Source organism: Rana temporaria, chromosome 2, assembly GCF_905171775.1.
Source record: "Rana temporaria chromosome 2, aRanTem1.1, whole genome shotgun sequence".
Taxonomy (NCBI): domain Eukaryota; kingdom Metazoa; phylum Chordata; class Amphibia; order Anura; family Ranidae; genus Rana; species Rana temporaria.
The window spans coordinates 392,029,138-392,036,805 of NC_053490.1; positions in this window are offsets into that span (position 1 = coordinate 392,029,138).

The following is a 7,668-nucleotide window of genomic DNA, read 5'->3' on the forward strand; positions in this document are numbered from 1 at the left end:
GGCGTAACTCCTACGAGAATCTGAGCCTGTAACTTTAACTGACTAGCCAACCTGCCTGCCTGCTCTATCTACCTACTAAAAATTACACTCTCTCTCTCTCTGTGTCTTCTCTCTCTTAACCACTGCAACACACTACACAAGGCCGACCTGCAGGCGGCCTTTTATAGTGTGGGGCGTGTACAAAACCCCCTGAGCCATAATTGGCCAAAGCCACCCTGGCTTTGGCCAATTATGGCTCTCCGTTTTTTACAAGCTGTGATTGGCCAAGCATGCGGGTCATAGTGCATGCTTGGCCAATCATCAGCCAGCAATGCACTGCGATGATCACCTCTGCGGCTTTTATTTTATGCGCTATAAACAAAAATAGAGCGACAATTTTGAAATAAATTCAATATTTTTTACTTTTTGCTATAATAAATATCCCCAAAAAAGATATAAAAAATCATTTTTCTCTTCAGTTTAGGTCGATACGTATTCTTCTACATATTTTTGGTAAGAAATAAGCAGTTATTGATTGGTTTTCGCAAAATTTATAGTGTCTACCAAATAGGGGATAGTTTTATTGCATTCTTATTAATAATGGCGGCGATCAGCGATTTTTATCGTGACTGCGACATTATGGCGGACACATTTGACACTATTTTGGGACCATTGTCATTTTCACAACGAACAGTGCTATAAAAATGCACTGGTTACTGTAAAGATGACACTGGCAGTAAAAGGGTTGACCAGGAGGGGGCGCTGTAGGGGTTAAGTGTGCCCTAATGTGTGATTCTTACTGTGGGGGGGGGGGGCGTGGCTGGGCGTGTGACGTGACTGATCGTCGTTCCCTATGACAGGGAACAGACGATCAGTGACAGGCTCACTAGGAAGCACGGGGAGAGGTTTGTTTACACTTACCTCTCCCCGTTCTTCCTCTCTGTGACCCAATCGCGGTACACCGGCGGCGATCGGGTCCGCTGTTTCCACGCGGACGGTCACGGAGAAGAGGACCGGGTCGCGAGCGAGCTGGGATCTTAAAGGGGACGTACATGTACGCCCTTGTGCCCAGTCGTGCCATTTTGTCGATGTATATTGTCGTGCGGTGGTCCTCAAGCAGTTAAAGAAGAATCTTACAGGAGGCAAAAATATCCTTTTCACATTCACAAGTGGAAACCTGGACGCTCCTTCTCATCTTTGATTTCTAGAGGAACACTAAAAAGAGATCTAAACTTTCTTGGCAGAACAAGTCCTCCAAAGGTCTCTGACAAGCATACCTCTGCATGATAGTTTGCCCCCACCTGCACCAGACAGGATGGCAGGTCGGTTTAGTTCACGAAATATTGAGTGGAGTAGGTTTCTCACTTTTGGATGCAGGAGCTTGTTTCTTCCAGTTATAAGATAGAGTTTCATACTCTAGCTTTTTGCCTCAAACATTCCCCTGGTTCCCCAAAAGCTAACATCTCTAGCCATTCAAGATAACCTTCTAGATAAAAGTGTTCTTGTGGTGTCCCAGTACAGGTATTTGCTGTAGGCCCTGTCAGATTGAGGCCCTCGGCTTGTGGGGTCTCCCCTGCAGGGACTCAGCTAGTTATGATGTGATTTATACTGTTATGGTTGATAATACGTTTATTAGGTGTCTATAGCTTTAAGGGGTTTAGTCAGCCATCTCATGTTCAGTCAGAGTGTATTACCATCTCATGTTCAGTCAGAGTGTATTAGAGTCGGGAGGATTAAATGCTAGACAAGACCTTATTGTGTTGTGTTATACTACAGGTCAGTCTCTATGATCCACAGCTCTCAACCAATAGGCTTCAGTCTCATCAGGCCCTTATAAGGGATTGTACTTCCTGTTTAAGCCAGTCTAGACTACACACAGTTCCTGGCAGAACAGAGCAAAACACAGTCAGAGAAGCAGTGCAGGCCAGAAGTCTCCAGTTCAGGAGAAAATACAGCAAAGAGTGGAGTATCGCTAAACATTACAGAACCAGTACTTCAGCTCATTTATCGGATCAATCCGTTATTCCGGCGAAAAGCCTCAAGTCTACAGACACTTCAGTAAGTGTATCTATTTTTCAGCCTAGTTAAGCATAGGTCCTGAATTACTAATCCCTCTTTTGCAGCCGAGTATATATATGAGCAGCCAAGCTCAAGCATTATCAGCTGTGTGATCCTCTAGAGGCTGTCTGCAGAACCTTTGTGACACTGTTTAAACGCTGTGAAGATTTTGACACCTGCCTTCATGCCAGTAAAGCCTTCGTTGTTTTAACCCCTGTTGTGGACTGTGTTATTACCATCCTAACTAGCGGGGATACGGAGGCCCCCGGAGCTGTAGTTTCCCGGGGTATTCCAAGACTACAGTGGCGTCACGTGACAGAGAGGGTTAATACCATCTGGCCCTCATTAAGGGTTAATACCACCTGACCCTGGGCTCCTAGCCCCAAGGACCAAGTAGCTAACCATCAAGCGCATGTGTGTGGCCGTAGGGCTCACCCTCCCCGGTCACCACATCGTTTTCTGGCATCACGAACAGGATACGGGTGTACGCCTTAACCATTCAGCCACTAAAGCAAGTCCTCCCCCCCCAGAATCTGAACTGTGTCATTGAAAGTAATTTACTCAGCGAGGCGCATATACAAGTGGTGGGGGAGGTGAAGGAAAGACTGTTAGCTGCCATTATTAAGTGGAGAAAGTCTGTACCTGAAGGGGTTAAATTGTTTCCAGCATTTCCCGCGCGCGGGAGCGGTCGCAGCTCCACCCAGTCAAGCCCCGGCGGTGACGCCTCTTCAGTGTGCAAGCCGGAACTAGAGAATCCACTCTGTGTTGCACGGAGGAAACAATTGCTGACCGGACCAAAAAAAAGGAAGTTGCCGGGCGCAGCCATAGCAACGTGTCCGGCAATAAAAGACAGCGCACTCAAAGACAGCACACTAAAAGACGTCGCACTCAAAGACAGCGCACTCAACGACATCGCACTCAAAGACAGCGCTCTCAAAGACAGCGCTCTCAAAGTTTCTTAAAGTGACAGCGCACTCAAAATTTCTTAAAGTGACAGCGCACTCAAAGACATCGCACTCAAAGACAGCGCTCTCAAAGTTTCTTAAAGTGACAGCGCACTCAAACAAGGCTACAACATGTCAGCCCCAAGATCACCAGATGCAGGTGATATACCAGATCCTCTTGCGGCTCCTGCACAAGCTACCCCTCCGGGATCACCTCCAGTACAACGTCATGACAGTGGGGCCCCCCCATTCTACCTGGGGAAGCCTGTGTTGCCTAACTACAGAGGGGATCCCTTTTCCCTCAAGGATTTCCAGAGAGCTTCCAAAGCATTTTCTCTCTCTACTCTCTCCCCCTTAACCAACAGGTGCTGGTGCTCATGGGACAGTTGCAGGGACCTGCACGTGAGGAAGTCCGTACCTGGCCCACTTCTGAGAAGACTACAGTAGATCAGATCTTCGAGGGATTACATCAGGTATTTGAGTCCCACTCACCCTCAGAGGTCCGCCTCAGGCTGTACGAGAGGTGACAAAAGCCGGGGGAAACACTAAGGGCATATGCAGTAGCCTTGCAGAATGCCCTGGAGGCAGTCCAGAAACTGGACAATATCACCCCTGACCAGGGTAACAAACTATTGATGGATAGATTCATAGAAGGGGTCCAAAATAAATGGGACAAGGCGCAATTAAAGATGTTAGCTGTACAGAACCCCAATATGTATTTTTCTGCCTTTAAGCGCCTAGCCCTTCAAGTTATAGAGCAGGGGGCAAGCCCCGAGGAGCATCCTGACCCTAAAACGGAACCCATGGGTGCGGCGGCGTGCCCTGCACCACTGTTACCACCAGCCCCCGCACCCGTGGCTGTCCCCCCGGCCTCCACTACAATTACTGAGATTCAAGAGGTTAGACAAGATATTGCCCAGCTTACCCAAGTGGTAAAGGAGTTGGCTAATCACACCACTCGGGTACTTAGAGAGCCTCCAGAGACTAGGAGACCTACTCCTGCCCCTCCTCCCTGTTCTAGCGGGCCTCGCTCGGGACCCTCTAGTAGGCCTTACTGTGATTTCTGTGACAAACACGGTCATTGGAAGATGCAATGCTGGGCTTTAAACGGGCGTCCCCTGAGGTCGAGGACGGGCCCTCAGGAAAACGAATCACAGGTCCAGCAGAAGAGCCAATATACTCAGGACAGTCCTTATACATTGCATCCTGCCCCTATGTAAATGTTACCATAGATGGTGTCCAACTGCAGGCCCTGATTGATACAGGCTCGCAGGTGTCTACCATCTCTAAGGGCCTATTCTATAGGTACTGGAATGTCTAATTGTGTACTTCAGGCATAGAATAAAAATGTCTAGCAAATATTAAAGTGTGTTCTGGGGAGAAGAGCTAATAGCCTAAGGGCCCCAGTAGCCAAGGCATTGGGTAGAAAGCCTCCGGCAGCCCAATCCAAAACCTGCTCAGTCTTAAAAGTGTGATCTAACAATAATATACTGTTCAAAACTGAGTGATAATGTTTAACAGATATGTATTCTGTCTGGGACCCAGATAACCACTTACCCTGTACAAAATAATGATCTCACTTATCTAATAAGCCTGCAAGGGACATTTATGTGTATAATGCCTCAGGACTTATCATATGATCCTGTTCGTATATGTTTATTTTTCCAAAGAACCTGGAACGGACATTGGTGTACAAATGCCTCAGGACTTCTAGTGGCCCCAAGGTCACCTCATTCCTCAATCCGTCAGTGCCTTAATCGTCAAGGACGACTTCTGTTTAGTGGTGGGGTTTGTGGTGTCCCAGTACAGGTATTTGCTGTAGGCCCTGTCAGATTGAGGCCCTCGGCTTGTGGGGTCTCCCCTGCAGGGACTCAGCTAGTTATGATGTGATTTATACTGTTATGGTTGATAATACGTTTATTAGGTGTCTATAGCTTTAAGGGGTTTAGTCAGCCATCTCATGTTCAGTCAGAGTGTATTACCATCTCATGTTCAGTCAGAGTGTATTAGAGTCGGGAGGACTAAATGCTAGACAAGACCTTATTGTGTTGTGTTATACTACAGGTCAGTCTCTATGATCCACAGCTCTCAACCAATAGGCTTCAGTCTCATCAGGCCCTTATAAGGGATTGTACTTCCTGTTTAAGCCAGTCTAGACTACACACAGTTCCTGGCAGAACAGAGCAAAACACAGTCAGAGAAGCAGTGCAGGCCAGAAGTCTCCAGTTCAGGAGAAAATACAGCAAAGAGTGGAGTATCCCTAAACATTACAGAACCAGTACTTCAGCTCATTTAGAGGCTGTCTGCAGAACCGTTGTGACACTGTTTAAACGCTGTGAAGATTTTGACACCTGCCTTCATGCCAGTAAAGCCTTCGTTGTTTTAACCCCTGTTACCATCCTAACTAGCGGGGATACGGAGGCCCCCGGAGCTGTAGTTTCCCGGGGTATTCCAAGACTACAGTGGCGTCACGTGACAGAGAGGGTTAATACCATCTGGCCCTCATTAAGGGTTAATACCACCTGACCCTGGGCTCCTAGCCCCAAGGACCAAGTAGCTAACCATCAAGCGCATGTGTGTGGCCGTGAGCTCACCCTCCCCGGTCACCACATTCTCATTCTGGGTACCCCACCAAGAAAGATTCAAAGGATTTTAATTAAAATGCTTTACTGTTCCCAAAAAGGGGCAATTGTCTCCTCCTTTCCAGTTTGACCACAACATATTATTTGTAGTATCTGAGCATCTGAGCTTAATCTTGAACACAATTAGGTAGATTCAGGTAGATTGGTGCATATTTGGGCTGGCGTAACGCAACGTATATGTGCTACGCCGGCATAAGCCGGAGAGCAAAGTTGATGGTTCACAAAGCACTTGATCGCCAATGTGCGCCGGCCGAACCTAAACTTGGAGGCTTAAGCCGGTGTAAGTGGAAGTGGGTGTCAACTTATGCAAATGATTGTGTGAGCGTGGTGCAGTGGCTTACGCCCGGCCTAACTTCAACGGAGCATGTGCAGTGATGTCTCAGCCGGATCGCTTTCTTGTGCGCATGCGCGCATCTATGTCGGCCGAACTTCCCGTTGTACGCCGGCCTATTGGCTTGCGTCGAGCGCATAAATACGCCCAGACATGCGTCCGTCTGACGCAAAATTACATCCTGCTTCCCCCCCCCCCTGAGCGTGGTAATTTTGCACCCGGCTTGTTTTTTTTCCAGTCTGATGGCTGCTCCTGTCAGCAAGCAGAATTTTTTTTTTACTGCCCAGGAGAGGGCTATCATCATCGCAGGGATGGAGAAGTTTGATGAGTTCCTCCATGGACCTGAAAGTCGTAATACCACCCGTGCCAGGAGGCAGGAGATCCTTGAGACCATAGCCACTAGGGTCAATTCCCTTGGCAATGTCCCCCGCCTTGCAAAGGACATACTAAAAAAAATTAATGACATGCGGCTTTGTGTGCGGGAGAAGCTCGCAAAAATCAATAAGCACCGGACTGGCACTGGGGGTGGACCACGCTGTGATGTAGAGCTGACCCCAGAGGATGAGCGGATCGCCCGGTGTCTGCATAGGGAGCAGGTGGAGGAAGTAGAGGGGTTTGATTCCCGGCAAGAGGTCTTGAGGACAGGTAAGTGTGTTTTATATTCCCTATCTGGTGTGTAGCATGTGTGGGTGGGGGAAGGGAACATGTGACAAGTGTGTGGGTCCCCCAACATGTGACTGCTTTATGTCATCCACAGATGTGCAGGAGGGGGCAGGCACATCTGGTGTCGGTGGCCGTCCCACAACATCGTCCGAGGAGCAGCCTCATGAAGACCCCCAAGATGCTGTGGTGGTGGGGACTGTCCACACCACTCCTATAGAGGTGGTGTTGGATGAATCAGTGGACCTAGGCCAGATCGGTCTGATCATTGAGGAGTCCATGTTGATGGTTGGGCCCTCTGACACCTCCACCCCCATGATAGTAAGCCCCTCTCCATCACCCACCAGCAGGGGAACCACCTCCAGGGGCTCCCCATACACCCGCTCAGTCGCCTCTTCTGGCCAGAGGAAGGCGACCAGGAAGACGAGGGGTGTAGCGGGGGATGTACAGGACCAGATTGCCCAGGATCAAAGCTTGCAGACCCGGCATATGGGGGATATCGCCGGGCATCTTCAGAAGATGGCTGACGATGCTGGTCAACTGAGGGAGGCAGTTCAGGAGGTGAGCTGTAACAGCTCTGCAGTAGCCACCTGCGTGGTTGACCTGCAGGCCACCACTGCCAACCTGGTCAACAAAGTGCATTGAGGCTGTTAAGGCAAACACCACTGCCGTATAGGAGGAGGGGAGACGGAGGCAGTTGACTGAGAGGGCTAACAATTGGTTGTGAGCAGTGCTGGGACAAGGTCATTTGGTGCCCAGGGCGAAGGAGGCAAACTGCGCCCCCCCCCCCAATTATCGTCGCCGTTGTGACTATCTGTGCCTCTCTCAGCACATATTCCCCCACACCGTTACAGTGCACTCCTCTCTGCACAACCTCAGGCTTTGGCAATCCTTCACCTCTTCTGACGGTCACCAGTCTCTATGGAGCAGAATTGTGCTCAAGGGCTCGAGGGCAGCAGCAGTGGTACACACACATCCCCCCAGATCTCCTCCATGTACCAATCCCTCCAGATCCTCCCCTCTGCACAAATCCCCCCAGATCTCCTCCATGTAC